We start from the raw sequence: 16766 nt of genomic DNA, 5'->3' as shown, positions 1-16766 counted from the left end.
CAGGTGTTTCCTATTTCTAGGCCTCTCCTAATTTTGTTCTTATACAGTTCAGGAGACACTGTTTTCCTTAGCTTTCTGATTCCATAAACCATCACTGAATGTTGCAATATCCATTCTGTCAGCTGAGACAAAAAGAGGTCAGTGTGTGATATGCTAATATAGAAATATCCAGTGTCAGGATATTTCTTTGACCTTCCAAAATGACATTCTTCTCTGCCTGCATTTCATGTGTTACTGAGAGTCATCTGTTTTTATGCTCTCCTGACTCCATACGGATCATATATTACCTTGTCATGAATAATGCACCAATATTAATGACTACACATTACTTAAAATCAAAAAAAGGAACTAGAAAAAGAATAAAACAAGTCTCACATTTGTGCATTAAATTAAAATGATATAATCTCTGAGCTAAATTTGTCAGAAAATTAAGCTGTTTTCAGCGAGAACATTTATAAATTAAGCTTTTACTTGGAAGAACTGTGACCTTTAGCTAACACTATACTTTCTTCTTTGGACTTTGTTCAAAAGCTAAACTAACTTTGACTCTTGGGGCAAAGCAAAATAAGTAATAAAATATCTTCTCTGTATAACAAGAAATAATTCTTTGGAAGGCTGGAAAACATTCCTGTTCTAACACACACATGGTTTAATGAAACCATAAAAAATACAGTGGTCTAATTCTGAAATGTTGTATATATTGAATGCACAAATATTTGTACATTGAATAAAATCATGGCATTGGAAAGAAATCTTCATTCAGCACTTAAAGATATTTGAATCAATGACAGGAATAAATTCTCTGATGTCATATAGTTATTAGCATAAAAAGGCCTTGAAGCCAGCTTAATTAACCCACTGAAGTTTCTCAGGCTTACGCCTGAAGATATATGATACTAGCACGAGAGCTCTTAATCCAAACCACTTCTTACTGTCAGTGTGGCAGAAAACAGGCAGCGCCTAGAGAAGTGGTTGCACCAATCCACTTGTAACCTTTGGTGCTAGTACCTCACTGCTTGAGCTACAGCAGCCTACATAGGCATTTGTTTCCTTTAGACTTAGACACAGCTCTTACAATTCCTATCTTGAGCAATGGAAAACGTGGGCCATTCATATTGCTATTTCTTATTTCAGCAGTTCCCTCATACCACCCCCTTTTCCCAGTGTGAGCTGCAACAATTGCAAGTCTATAAACTCTTGGGAAAACTGAGCCTTTTCAAGCAAGACACAACTCAGAGTTTTTATTTGTATGTAATTTCTACCGAAATGGTTGGTTTGCTTTTATAATGGAGAAGAGCACTGCAAGTGTTGGGCTTCTTACCATTGTAAGTTATCACCCTCTCCCCTTCATTCACTTTTGCTTTTTGAGACACTCACTTAGTAGCGCCAATGAAATTGTTTTTAGAGCCACACAATAAACCAGATCGATGTGATCCACTGACACCAGCGTGCACACAGAGGTGGGCACAGGGCACAGTTAAAAAAGAATAGGACAGCTTTTGGGCAGTCAGTGCTGATTTAAGCACACCTCAAATTACTACTTGAGGATACAATTCTGACAGCTTATACCTAAGTGAGAGCTGTCACAGTTCCCTCTGGTCAATTGTTTCCAATCCTTCCTTGGTGCTAACACTGGCAGAGAACTTGTTGGACTAGATAAACTGGCAGAATATTATCCCTTGTCTTGCTTTCCTGCTGGCTTAGCAAGCTGAACCAGTTTACTGCAGGATCAGACCTGCACAAGGTAGGTGGTAAAACCCCACATCTGGGAGCCAGAAGGCATGGGGCAGCCCCCTGACAACACAAAGTTTGATCAGCTCAGACTGAAGTGGATGGGGAAACTCAAAGGCACAGCACTCCACTGAAAACAGGTCTGTGGCTTTCAAAAGGAAGAGAGAGGCTGGGGGGGTGGTGTGAATTGTTAGTTGTTAACTTAGAGCACTTAGACTGATTAACTGGGAAGTCTTGGAGGCCAATGATCAACTGAAATGACTGAATGCATATTACTGAATGAACTGATACATATTACATTATTTGTTCAGTTTTCTGTTTCAATAACAGTAATAAAATTTAATTTACCCCATTATTTTGTCAAAGTCAAATACAACTCCAAGCCCTTGGCATTATAAAAAGGTAAAAGTAGTATTGGCATCACTGATTGATTGATTCAAGCACTGAGTAATTTTTGTTGGGGGAGGTGGGGCTAAGCAGCCTGCAGTGAGAGAAGAAGAAACAAAGAAACCAAAGTCATCAGTGCACAATGAAACCTGTGGTTTAAACTCCCTTGTATTATACCCACATCCAGATAACTCAAAAATGTACTAACTTAGTCATTAATGTCTTTTCCAAATAATCTTCGGTTCCTACGAGTAATTTGGCTAGACTATCCAGCTGGGATTTTATATTCAAAGGAGCTATTAATGCTTCTTTTGAATTCCTGCAAATAATCTTGTTTTTGGTGAAAAACTTTAAGAAGGGTTGCATGCCTAATAATATCTGAGATAGCCAAACTAATCAACATTTCTTGGAACTTCCTTTCATGGTTGCCTCTGATGAAAATGTTCAACCATGCAGGTCTTCTGGCACCCTTTGCTTTGCTCTAATGGGCCCTGCTTTGAGGAAGAGATTGAACTAGATAATCTCCAGAGGTCCCTTTCAACTTCAGTAAATCTGTGATTCTTCGATTCTGGAAACGAGTTGAACTAGACTGGCCTCAGGGCTGCAAAAGCTCAGTGCAGCTAGGGATGCTCTGACAAGAAAGGGCGTGATTAACTGGACAGCAAAGATAAAGAGCAATTTCTGTCTCTAAAGGATGAATCACATAGTCCTAAAACTGGTGTCTAAGTAAGCCAGATGAATTACCCTCTACTAGTGCCTATTTCTCTCATCGGCTATAAAGGGAGCTTGGAACGACTAGCTCTGACTCATACATTTAACTCCTATACATCTAAAATTCAATGAGATAAAGTTTTTCCTGAATGTATAAGAGACAGCAGTATCTGTCCCTAGAGAGAATACAAGAAATTATAGGCTATCCTATGATCTGCTTTCTCCCTGAGCGAAAATGATGACTAGACAGAACTCTACTGAGCAAGGGGCTCTGACAGCAGTAGGTACAGGCAGCAGTAGCACCACTATTGCACCACAGACCATCCATTGGTAGCTTTTCCCTCCACACCCCCGTCATGAGCTGAGGATTGTTCATTTATTTATTCATTTAGATTTGTTCTGTTTTTTCTGGGTTTTGTTTTTCTTAGATTCAGATTGCTCCTTCTAGTAGCTTCTAGGGGCTTATGCATAACAGCTTCTGGATGATTCAGGCTTTTTCAGGCTGGTTCTTGATTAAAAATCTTCTGCCTCTTCAGTCATTAGCTGCCTAGGAGAGGGCCTAGAAAACCTGCTCCAGGCAGTGTGGGAGTATGCAGCAACAGTGGCGATGTGCCATGGGGCTCAGTCACCAGTAACAGCTGGAGAATGGCACATAAGAGGCCTCAGTCCCGATGGTGGTCTGGAAGGGGTGTATTGTGGCCAGGTGATAGGCTGCAGGGAGTCTCTGCGCTGGGGCTGATGGTGGTCTCACCTGTGGGTGGTGTGTTCTGTTTAGGCACTGAGCAGCCAGTAAAAGGAGTTTTAGGGTGAGGTGACTACACCATCATGGAGGGGGAACGGGAGGCTGGCAGGGTCTTCCAAGGCACCTTGCAGAGGCAAAAGCCTGAGCCACTGAAGAATGGAAGAAGCTTGTCGTGAGGCTAGGCTCAAACCATGGTAGATGGAGACTCTCACATGGGGGAGACTGGAAGCTTGTGACTTCTGACACCAACAAAAAGGGCCCTTCTCCACCTTCAGATCTGAGTTCACAGAATCGCTACAATGCCTGATGCACAACAGTGCATTAGTACCAAGAGGAAGTGGTGGGTGATAATGGCTGGAGATTTCCTTATGCAGGAGATGGAGTTGCTCTCATGACAGGTGCATTGCTTGCCAAGGACCTGTATCCAGGACACTGTGGAGAGGCTTCTGGGGATTATGCTGCCTTCAGACTATTACTTCTCATTATTCATTCACATAGACACTAATGACACTGCCAAGGGAGACCTGGAGCATATCATGAGGAACTACAGAGGTCTAGAGGAGAGGTGAAGGACATGGGAGGTGAAGGACATGGGAATCCAGGTGGAATTTCACTCAGTCCTACAGGTGAATGGGAAAAGCCAGGTAGGACTGAACACATCCTGTGACCTAACAGCTGGTTCATGGCTGGTGTCACAAGCAGTACTTTGGCTTTTATGACCATGTTGCAAATTCCCCTTTCCCTGATAGGAGATCAAGTCAGAGGGAGACACAGGTTACAGTCAGTATTTACTACAGCACCTTTTATTGATAAAGCTGTTACTATTAAAAGAAGATAACTTTTCACACAGTACATTTCCTTCAAACAGTTCATACACATGTACATACACAGTTATCCAGCTGGAGCAACAGTTGAGAGGCCAACCCCAGCCGTTACTCAGAAGCAGACGGTCATATTGATGCACCAGTGGTTTGCAGGTAGTTGGTGAGAAAGTCCCTCCAAAGGTCCTTTGGTCCATCTGCTGTATACGAAATCCTGTAGTCTTTGTCTGCATACAAAAACCACCACTGCTTTTTGGATGTGGTCTTAGTTACACAACCCATTGTTAATGTTAATATGTGGTGGTGGCCACATAAAGATTCAGCAAACTCTTCAAGTCCTTAGTTGATCAGTTCCTGTGAATTCAGAAGGACCAAAAGTCTGTGGAGCTTGTCAGCTATTTGGAGACTCGCACACAACTTCTCAGTATGCACTTTTCCTCTCTTCAGCCTGCTGTTTTCTGGTAACTATTTCTCCATCCACACCCACAGGTATCTATAGAGCCCATCCACACAAACTCACCCAGAAGGGGCTTTTATGATAAGTCTTGGTCCCTCTCTCAGGAATGTAGACTGCTAGCAAGAGATGGGATTCATTTCAAAAAACTGGAGTAAAAGTGAGGATGGCAACCTGGTGATGCACCTCAATAAGTTAATGATAACAGCTTGCCATTAAGTGAGGGAACAGAGGTCAGCAGTCTTTAGTACATGGGACAGGGTGATGAGAGCAAAAGAGCCATCAGAAAGGATAAAACAGGTCAAAAGAGTTCCCGCCTGCACACAGCTGCACACAGCTTGTGAGGCACTAGAGTTCCTCATGTGGAGACAGAGCTATGGCATCATTGGAACTACTACTAAGTGATGGGAAAACTCAAATGATGGGAGCTTTGTGATCCATGGATGGATACAAACTCTTCAGAAAAGACAGGCAAAGAAGAGGAAAGGGGTTGCACTTTACACGAAGGAGGGCTTTGAATGTGTAGAGCTCTTCCATGGAATTGGAGACAGGCTGGGTGAGGGCTTGTAGGTCAGGGTCAGATGAAAGCCCACTGAAGGTGACACCATGGTGGGAGTTTTTTACAGACCACCAAATCAGGGGGCAGCAATGGACAAAGTTTTCCTTAAGCAACTTGAGGAAGTCTCTGGATCACAGACCTTGACTCTTACGGGGAACTTTATCATCCCTAACAATAGCTAAAGGGGTAACACAGCAGGAAGCAAGCCATCTAGGAGGTGTCTGGAGAATGACAGGGACAACTTCTTACCACAGATGGTGGTAAGGTTATACAGGTTACCACAGTAGACTTTCATCCTTAGTTATATTAGAACTTGAAAGTAGAAAGTATACTCATGCTCTACTATACTACAACTGGCTTCAAAATTTAAATTATAATTATATCTGAAGGCTAGTGCAAAATCACTGGCATTGTATAACAATCATCCAAGGATGTGAAAGTCTGTAGGGCAACAACAGCATTCTCATCCTTCACAACAAGACTACGTTTAATGTAATTATAGTAATTAAGACCCTGATATTAATAACTTTCATTTCAGATTAACAAGCCACTTATGTAGTACAATATAAAGAGGCTTCTAATTACAGTGACAACATTGTGATTTTTGAAAACTATTTAATAATGTGTGATAAGTGACTGCCAACTTGCATTAAGATGTTTCAGGAATCCTGCATATATTCAAAGTTTGATAATCCTGTTTTGAAGACAAGGTTTGAACTGCAAATTGAATTCAAAGGAAAATGCAGCATTCTTCTGCCAGAAGCAGTAGAGTATTTTTAGTAATGAGCAGGCCTTTATAATTATCTGCAGCAGCAGATAAATCAATTCTGTTGTAGTTATTTGATGTAGCAGGGGTTCTGAATTAAAGCACAGTGACAATAGTAAAATATCTTTTAATAATCAGAGTGGATCAAAACCTCAAGTGAATTCTCTAGTTTAAACAAGGCATCCTCTTAACAGAAAAGATAAACTAGTCCAGAAGAAATAAATAGATACATGCTATTTGACTTTTCTAACATCATGAAATTATAAAATGTTGGAACTGGATCACTCTTTGATTGCTCCAGAGTAATGTATCTATTTTAAGCACTTATGAAGTAATCCCCTTACAGAATATGAAGCTCTTGGATTCTTGCATTCTTGAATGACTTTTTGTTTTCCAGGGTTTAAGGAAGAGTTATTATTCTCATTTTGTACCTGAATACTGAGGTACAGAAATGACATTGTTTAAAAGGGAAAAACAGTAGGATTTAAATTCCTAAGAATATTAGCTTTTTTCTTTTGAAAAAATTATCTTCACTACATTGCTCAGAGTCATATAGGAATAATATCCCAAAGAACTTAATCAGCTTATCGAGCCTAAGCTGACTGTCTGATCACTGGACCTACATAGCATTGACAAGTTTCAAACTTAGTTCCCAAATTGTGACACATTTTTGTGAACTGCAGTTTTTCAGAAGATTATAATATGGCAAAGTTAGAATCAAATTCACCTATTCTTTACAAAACATCAAAAGAGATATCCCAAACTACTTTCTGCCAAAATTCTAGTGCTTACTGCAAAGATAAGAAACATTAGACTTAAAGCTGTATAAACCATTTTTTGTTAATAATTTACTCAACAGAAATACAGTTTTACTTCATACAAATGTATTTGTGATGCTGGGCTGAACTTGACAAATAAAGCTGTTACGTTAAAAAAAAAAAAATTCAAAAATGAGGGCTATATTCACAAGGTGATTTCGAAGCCATTTACAAAACCAGCAAAGAGGATACTTACCTCCCTAAGCTTATCAGTTAGTGCTTAGTACAGTTGCTTGGGATTATAGAAATCATCAAATTCAAATATTTTAAGTGTGGCTACACAAGCAATTATTCAATATTAAATGGAATGGATAATTGTCCAGAAGCAGCAATTGCTCAAAGGATTTTACAGGGATTTTGCACAAAAAGGTATATAAGAGAGGAAGAATGTTTCTTGTGAAACCTGTTCTGCTCAGTACAAAATATTTTAAGTACATAAGGAGACAGAATGATTCCTTAGCTCATAGGTTATAGGATGTGTGTGGGAGATTCAGTATGAAATTAGAAAGGATTAGACAAGGATCTCCCACACTTCCACAACTGAATGCCCTAACTACATGAGTACTCAAGAGGAGAGCAGCACAGCCACTTCACTGGTTTGCTGGATATAGCCATTAACTTCTAATGAAAATGCCTCCAGAATGAGCCTTTAACCGTCAGTAAAATTTCCAGTGAAACAGGGGCAAGAATTTTTAACTTGGACCAATTAAAGCAAAATATTCTCCACAATTCATGTTCTAGAAATCACCTTAATTGTCTTTGCCGGCATTAACAATAAATCAATTTTTTTTCTCACCTCTATCATCTCCCCCTCCACAAGTAAATTAAACAAAAAAGGAAGAGCAAAACACAAAAAAGGCATAGCCTGGTAGGCTGTGAGACAGGAAAGCTTTCAGATCGAATGGTTAATATTTGACAAAGTTAGAAGAACCTGAAAATAGACCATATACTGAAAGCATTGGATAGCCTTGGCTGTTGGTACCATATTTTGTCATTCATGGAAAAACAAGCAAAGAAAGAAAGGAAAGAAAAAAACATTGAGAGGTAGACATGGACAGGGGCACACAGACTCTGCTGACTTTTTTTTTTCCTGTGTTCCTTTCTGTATATATTCCCTTAGTAACAGATAAATATAAGATGCTATCAAGCTACATTAAAATACTTTTTTGAGAAAGGAAGGCAAAACATGGATGAGAAAGGTAAACTAAAACTTCAGTCATGCCATATAAGGAAGATTTAAGGGAGGAAGATTTAACTGAAATAACAGCAAAGGGTAAGAGAACACATACACAAAAACTAAGAAAATATATGAAAAGATCTAACCTGATATATCATATTATTCATACTGTTTCTTTTTACTAATGTCTTCTGAATCCTTTACAGTCTTTACCAGTAAAGGAGTAGAGCCAGTGCATGTATAAAATATTTGTCAGAAAACCTGCTGCAATGTTTCGCGCCTAATAAGTACATGCAGAAAAGAAGAAATGAACCATATGGGCAATGAAGAAGTGAAACCACAAAATCAGATATAATTTCAAAAGCTTCTGTTTTCTTCTGCATTCATGCATCATATTTCTTCCAAGAGTTCTGAGACAGCAATACCCCATTGTCCATTATAATGTGATGCTTGATCAGAGAATGATTTGTTTTCCAGTTCTTTAATTATATACTGTAATTATGTTGCTACTGTACATTGAACTAGTCAGAATCTGGACAGTATTGCACTTAAAGGTGTGCAAACACATTGCAAACACATTGATGACCTTTGGGATTCACAGACTTGGTGCTTCTTCTGCAGTATGTATAACAGCCAGTTTCTCAGTGATACAGTATGGATGGCATGAATTCTGTAGTGCCTCCTGAACAACTAACCATCCATGCTTGTCTCTGCCTTTCCCATCTTCAACACCCAATCCCTAAACTCCTCCAGACCACGTTTTGTAGTAAAGCTGTCTCACCAGTTTATTTAATAGTCCTACCACTTCTCCTTCTGTAGTGACTTATCTCTTTCTCTGCCCGCTTCGTTACACATTTCCATGAAAGTGCAGAAGTATCCCAACAATTTACTATTGCCTAGAGAGGTGGTCCAAATCCTGCTCCCCCTTATCTGCTCCCAGCTATGCCACCCTGCCCCTCCCCTTGTGTCATCTCTGGTGTTTGATTCCTCCATGACCAATTCAGCTCGCTAAACTGATGGAAAACTAATTTATCATATAGAAAAGAAGAAATCAATAGATTTCTTCCAGCTTACTGAGTTGAACTGGCTACCCAAAGAATCAGAGAAGGACCATAGGTGGCAAAACAAAGGTCATGGGAATGCGTAAAGGGCAGCAGGGAAGGAAGGAGGAAGAAATAGAGCTGCTACTTTAGGCAGAAATTGTTGTTAGATATGATCAGTTGTCTTCTCAAAGTGCTCCTCAGCTACATATATGGTTACCTTTACTGAAGTGTCTATTTAAGCACATGAAAATCTTTCAATTTCTCACCAAAACACACTATGGTTAATTGTATACAAACCCATACACCACTTGAAGTCGCTGGGACTATGTGACTGTTTAAAGCTAAGCACATAGGCAAAACTTCTAGAACAAGGCTTAACAAAGACCAAACCCAGCAAGTGTATTTAAACATCAACTTCTGGCTCAAGTCATGCCTTTGTAGTCTCTTTGCCACAGAAAAACAAGTCAAGTCTCCTGAGAGCTTTTGAAAATTCTTTTTCATTCACTGAAAATGCAGTTTGCTCTGATTCCTGATCTGTTCTTGAGACAATGCCACCTTTTTGGTAGAAAATACCACTTCTGAAAATTAGTCCTCTTGCTAAACCTCTGCACCAAAGGCTTTTAAACCAGACATCAGAATACAATAGCCACAGCGAATTACATGCAACAAACAAACTCCACAGCTGCTAAAGATATAAATGACACCTTTTCAATTTAAATGAAGGCACAAGGGCAAGGAAATGCTCTCCATGGATGGCTCATGAATCTTAACTGGCATTCCCACCAAGCCCATTACAGATATCTGCTGAATTAGGGCCTAAACTTCTATTCAAATAGAGGTAGTAACTGCTACACTAGTAGCAAAATCATATTATATGACACCATTTAAGTCTGAGGAAGGATTGGAGTGCAGCAGAAAATCTTACCGGACTGGAGTAAAAAGAAGCAGCAAGCCAAAGGAGGGAGTTTACTTACTGTAGCATTTACCTTAGATATTTGTCCTAATCTTAGTTTTTATTACTGTATACCATATACATTATCAGAAACTATAAATCATTTCTCTTGAGACTTGTTCTTCGACAAGCTATAAGTTACTGGGTAAAATCTCAAATGGGTTAGTCTAGGAGTGGTTTTGATCAGTGAGACAGAGTCTGATCTATTGAAGAGGCAGGTTGGAGATGCATGACCCTAATGGCAACCTCAATACACTTGAGAGAAAAATTTCTGCTTGCACAGCCAAGCCTGGAGAATTTTCTATGGCTATAAAAGGAGACTGGTATGTGGGAGGGTTGATGCACAGTGCCTGTTTTCTAAGACTTAACTGGCTCGCTTTTCTGGGATGCGGGTGGCAAGTATTCTTAGAGTCTGTAATTATGAATGGACACATAAAGAATTCAATTACCTATTAATGTTCCTTGGCATTTGTGGCCATAAATGGATGATCTCATACATTGTTACTACTTTCTTTCAATACTGTTAGAGATCATCTCTGTAAGTCTAGGCTGAAGTTATTAAATATACATTACAGCCAAAGAGGCACTAACTATCCAGCTGGTAGTTATATTATCCATTTCTAGATATTATATACAATCTATATGTAAATTGTTACTAATGGAAAATCTGAGAACCATAGAACATTTACTGGAGTTCTCTGGCTTGGGAAAGAAGCCAAGTAAGTGCTCATAATATTATATTGTTAGCAGAGCTGGGCAGGAAATTACTTCCCATCCTATAGTTTTTTGAGAGATCAAAAATTGTCTTTTTCTGTGCTGGAATGAAACCAAGAACACTCAAAGTGAGAAACCTGAGAGAAACACCCTTTGTCCTTTACTGAACTGGCTAACGACCCCATAGTCAAAACATTTGCTGTGGTTAAAGCCTTCCATCTGAGCCAGGCAGAGCAGGATCTTGAACAGAAGATTTAGTCTTCTACAACTCATGCAAATGCCTTAATCTCAGGCAAGATAAAGATTTTTCTTTCCCATGTTCTTTTACTGAGATCAGAAACTCCATTCCTAGTATTTGTACTCCTGCAAAAAGGTTTGATTTCAATGAACTGGCCTGTTCTCGTGAAAAAAAAGGAAAAAGTTTTGGCAAAAAACAGTGTTTGCTACTGGACATTAAGAATCTTTGATTTGATTTTTACAACAATAAAAACAAGGTGAAAGTTATTCTACCTAATCAGAGTCAATGCAACTAATAGATAAACAGCTAACATTTTGGATCTCTGTTTAGATGGAAAATAGAAAAGTCTAGATTGTTGGTCCAAATCAAAATAAAGTATTAGAAAGTAATAAATATAATAAGGAAAAAATAGAAGCAACTACCACAACAGAAAAATGATCCTATTTGCCTTTTGTGATATGTTCACATCCTTAAATGAGACAGACAACACTTCTCAGCCCTGTCAAAAATCAAATTAAATATTTATGGCATCTTATGGTACAATAAGCTTTTTAAAGAGCAACAAGTGCATCTCTGGCCTTACTTGGTATTTTTCTAATAACATATTTATAATATAAGTTATTTATAGTATAATTTAAAATACATTTTTAGTACAGGTCTAAGTATATTTATTTTGATTAGAGATTTAATAACGCAGGAGTCTTCTTCAGGTTGACATGTTTGTAACTACTGATTTCTTGGCTGAGATTAAACAGCAGAATGGATTAAAGAATTAGCTCCATTATCCACTACATAATTTCTGAATTATATCCAGTAAAGTATTTGAAGGCCTAAAAGTTATGCACTATAATGCCTGAATTCTATGCTAGAGCACCTGAAGCACATAGAGTTCAGTAATCCAGAACAGATGCCAAACTCTGAAGCACACTGAGGAAGAAAGGAATCACAGTCAGCAGGCAGCTGCCTCCATCTATTTCACTGGAAATACTGAACCATTTCTCAGTGACTTACATGAATCACCCGTACTTGCTAGAAAACATCTCTGTCTATTGGGAAACAGAGCCTGTGACCTCCTCCTCCTATCCTAATTCTTTCAAAGAACAAAGTACAGCTCATTTCTTCCTGTTAGAGGAGGCTTTTCTTTTCTGCCCTCTCCTCCCCTCCCTTTTCCTTCTCTTTCTGCCTCTAGCACTTCCCCAGGAAGTGGAAGATTCAGGTTCAAGTTCCTCCCCTGACTGACCAAAGCTTTGGCTTTCCTAGGCAAGTGCCATCATCATGAAGCTACAGCATATTTTCCACCATTCTGCTTTGCTGCTTCTTCAAAAAGAACTGAAGACTCTCTGGAGCAGACAGGGAGAACAAGAGAGAGCAGGACAGTAGCCTTTGTTAAGGTTTCTTTGAGTAACAAGTCCTCACTCCTAGGCCTAGCTATGTAGGTTTACCCAACAGCTGGTTAATGAAAGTCTTGGGACTCTATATCCACTAACTTAGAGAGACATACTAATCTTTCACTAATTCAGTGGACCTCTTTCTCTCTTCTGTACAGCGTCACAGCTTCAAAAGCTGTAGTTAGAACACCTCATGTAACTATGTAGCCAAAGTCCGGTAGCTAGACCACAGATGTAACAGCTGGAAGCTGGATGGATCCCCACCAAACTAAGGAAAGCAAACAACTTCGTTTTCCAATTCGGGGGCACGTTCAGTATCTACTAGAGCATTACAGAAAAAGCGGGCAGAGCGTCTTCTCACTACTGTCTTTTAAAAAAGCAAGAGTTGCCACTGCTTTTTGTAAGCATCCTAAATCTGTCGCTATTTCATGCATGAAAGTTTCGGAACTTTCTAACGGATTAAGCCTCTCTGAAGGCCTAAATGCATCAAGGGCTAGTCTCAAGATCTTGAATGGACCAAGCATGAGAGAGGTATCAAATTAGTCTACCAATACTAGCTTTGAGCTTTCAGAGAAGCCCAAATCTAAGTAAGTAAAAAGTGTTTTAAAACAAAGCACAGTGAAGAACTACATATGTGCTTGGCTGGGAAGCACATAAGAAGGGGACAGTAAGATTTGCAACTTTTGAGTTAGGTACTCAAGTTCTATTCTAGGTGGGTTGGTTTTTTTTGACCTATCCCAAGACATTCCACATTATGTTCCCTTGTTTTACTCAAATGAATACAAAAAAGGCAAATGTTATCCCTTTCTCAATCTGAAATTTTTTTTGAAAACTAAATTAGTGTATTAAGGCACTTTGATGCAAGACAGACTCTTATATTTATATTACACTTAAGATTATACTTACAGAAAAATCTTAAAAGCCCACAGTATAACATTACTTACAACGTATGAAGCACTGAGCAAACAAAGCAACTAGAGGAACGTAGCTGGAAGCTAGTCTGATATATTTTCTTTAAATTTTAAACAAAGGAACTGTTTATTAAATAACTGCTTTCCCAGAAGCAAATTTTAACCATTGCTAAGTCATTATGATATCATCCTTTCTCTCATTCAAGGATGGAATTACAAATTATCTATGTTATCTACATATCTAATGTTTGGAGATAAATAGTTACTCCAAACGCATTCATCGTTATGGTATCTGAGTGCAACCAAAATCGTAAAACCAGCAAGACAATCTGATAGATTTTGCACTCCCCATAGTTTATGTTCCCAGAAATGTGTATGGTAGAATTATTAGCTTTTTCCCATCTTCTGTCTGTTGGCTCCAAGGATGTTATTGTGGGAAAGCTAATGCTGGGATGTGTCTTGCTGTTTTTTTCAAAAAATAGTGAGATTTAAAAAAAGGTATTCGGCATTTCCAAGTCAGTTATGAGAAAAACCAGTTCTGTGTCCTGGCACATGTCAGTGCTGAGTGTCTGGCAACTTCAGAACTTCAGAATCCTTAAAGGGAAGAGCTATACAAGATCACATTTACAGAATACAAAATTATTTCTGTCAGTCACCAAGTCCAGACTAATCAAAGTTATAGAAAGCAATGAAAAGAATTAGAATCTGAAAATGGATTCTTTACTGATCCAGGTCTCAGAGGAAGTATATTCCAGCAACTAACTGCTGGTTTGCAAAACTGAAGTCTTATAATAGTCTCTGCATTTTAGATTACATATATTAATTTGTAGGCTTCATAGTTCATAGATAGAAAGGCTATTAAAAGTTTACTATGTTTTGTCTCTTTAGTGTGGCACCTTTATACAAACTTGAAAGATGTACAAATCACAAGCAGAGTATCTCCAACTCAGGAGTTTCAAGAAAATTACAAATGAATGAAATTATTAAGACAGTAGTGTCACAACTTAATAGGAAAAAAATGTCTTCATTAAAAGAATACAGTGCTATCATTGTCAGGTAAATAGGAATAAGCAAAATATGATTAAACCGTACATGATTTTATTTTACTTTGTTTCAGCTTCCTAAAATGAAAACATTTTCATATGTCCATTCCCATATGAAAGCCACATGACAAGGACTACAATACTTTCTCTGCTTAGCATAGTCAAAGGTATCTAGCAAGTCTTTGTAATGGCAAAGTCTACTGGTATTTTTCACTATTACATAAAATACTCATATCCATTTCACAGTTCATTCACTGAACAGGCATAATATCCTGACAGATCTCCTTTGATCTTAGTCTGAGAGGAAGTTGTGCATGTAAATGGTATTCAGGCTATTGGTCCCAGGTATACCGGCATTTCAAGCACTCTGAAACATCTCCTTGCCTTTAACACCCAAAACCAGCACAAAGGAACAACTTAACCAAACAAAAGAGAATGTAAACAAAAAAATGAAAAACAAAATCTCAAAAAAAACCCCACAACGAACAGTCCTTATGCACCTCTCTTTGAACAGAAACACAATGAGCACATCAGTGGCACCTGATGGTCTGTGTTCTCTCATTTCTTCTAATGTTATGACTTGAGACCATCCTCTCTTGTTTTTTTTGTTGAATTTCTTCACTGAGGACTGTTGTACAGATTCATTGGTAGGAGCAGCTGGCCCATGGCATCCACCATGATGCTGTTACTAAAATTCAGGAGAAAGGTCAATCAGAAGTTTGCTTTTACTTCAAAAGGCTGAGCCTCCAAAAGCTACTATGATGGCAGATAAGAGAGAACAAACAGATCGAGTGTCATTCTCTTGTTGCTGCAATTATCTATGGACAAGTAATGACAACAACAACAACAACAACAAATAAACACTGAAATAAAGACAGATTTGGCCTCTGGGGAAGAAACAAAATAACTTAAGGCTGGTATGTGTGGAGAAGGAATATTAACTATTTCAGATGAGTGACAGGATAACCTATCAAATTATTCATGAACACTGACTAGGGTACCTATAAGGTCTGGATGGATGTGCCTTCCAAAGATCAAAAGAAATAAGAGATAAGAAAATGTATATGAAAGTATTCAATCAAATGTATTAAAAGAAAATATTAGGCCTACATCTTGCAAATACTTACTTTTTGTGACATTTTATATTACCAGCCATATCCCAATATTGATTGCAGACACAAAAATTTGAAGATTGGGATCAAAGTCTAAATTCTTTCACAATATTTATCCCATACTTCATCATCTTGCCTATGAGGATGTTATGGGAGACAGCGTCAAAAGCCTTACTGAAGTCAAGGTAGGCAACATCCACTGCTCTCCCCTCACCTACCCAGCCAGTCATTCCACCACAGAAGGCTATCAGGTTGGTTAAGCATGATTTCCCCTTGGTGAATCCAAGGAGCTGACTACTCCCAACCACCTTCTTGTCCTTCGTGTGCTTGGAAATGGTATCCAAGATTAGCCACTCCATCATCTTTCCAGGGGTCAATGTGAGGTTGACTGGCCTGTAGTTCCCTGGGTCCTGCTTCTTGCCCTTTTTGAAGATACTGCCATACTGCCTGCCCCAACCACCACATGACCCAACCAGTCCACTACACCGCCTTACCTGAGTGTCACACAGTCCCCCAAACACCACAGTCTCCTAAGCTGCCATACCACCTAGCCCAACCACCACACTACCTGCCCCAACCACTGCACTGCCCACCCGAGTCACCAAACAGCCACCTGAGTCACCACATGGCCTGCCACTGCCCACAGGGCAGCCCTGCTCTCCACTGCCCCCTTGGCAAATGGGCACAACTGACACTCCTGTGTCACCTCATGCCCTCTTGACACAACTCAAGAGCTCAGCCCCAGCATGCAGAAATTTTAAAAGTTTGTTAAAAACACGTGTGCCCAGCCTTTCTCCAGCCAAACCCCAGCGCAACGCAAGCACAAGGCGGCCTTCTCAGCTGCCAGCAGCAGTGCGGGAAGGCGGAGGCCAGGCACCAGCCCTCCTGACGCACCGTGCTGTCGCTGGGAAGTCGCTGAGGATGTGGGAACAAAGTTTCGGCTAGGCAATGACTACCCCACTCTTGCCTACCCCTGTCAATAAATCAGCAGAGCCCCAGATACCTCTTTTCCCCTGTGTTGGGAGGTACCACGTTTCCCAACGCCTATACTCGAAGATAAACTGCTGTGCCAGCAAATGCCTTCTCCACGACCTGATCACCCTGCAAGGGATGACTCAAAAGCCCTGCCTGCAGGCGGGCCCCCTGCCACACTCCGCTCCGCGCCGCGCCCCCGGCGCGGGTGCCGGCTCCGCGCGCGG

Source organism: Apteryx rowi, unplaced genomic scaffold (assembly GCF_003343035.1).
Source record: "Apteryx rowi isolate R43461 unplaced genomic scaffold, aptRow1 scaffold_219, whole genome shotgun sequence".
NCBI lineage: Eukaryota > Metazoa > Chordata > Aves > Apterygiformes > Apterygidae > Apteryx > Apteryx rowi.
Note: the sequence above shows the minus strand (reverse complement) of the source record.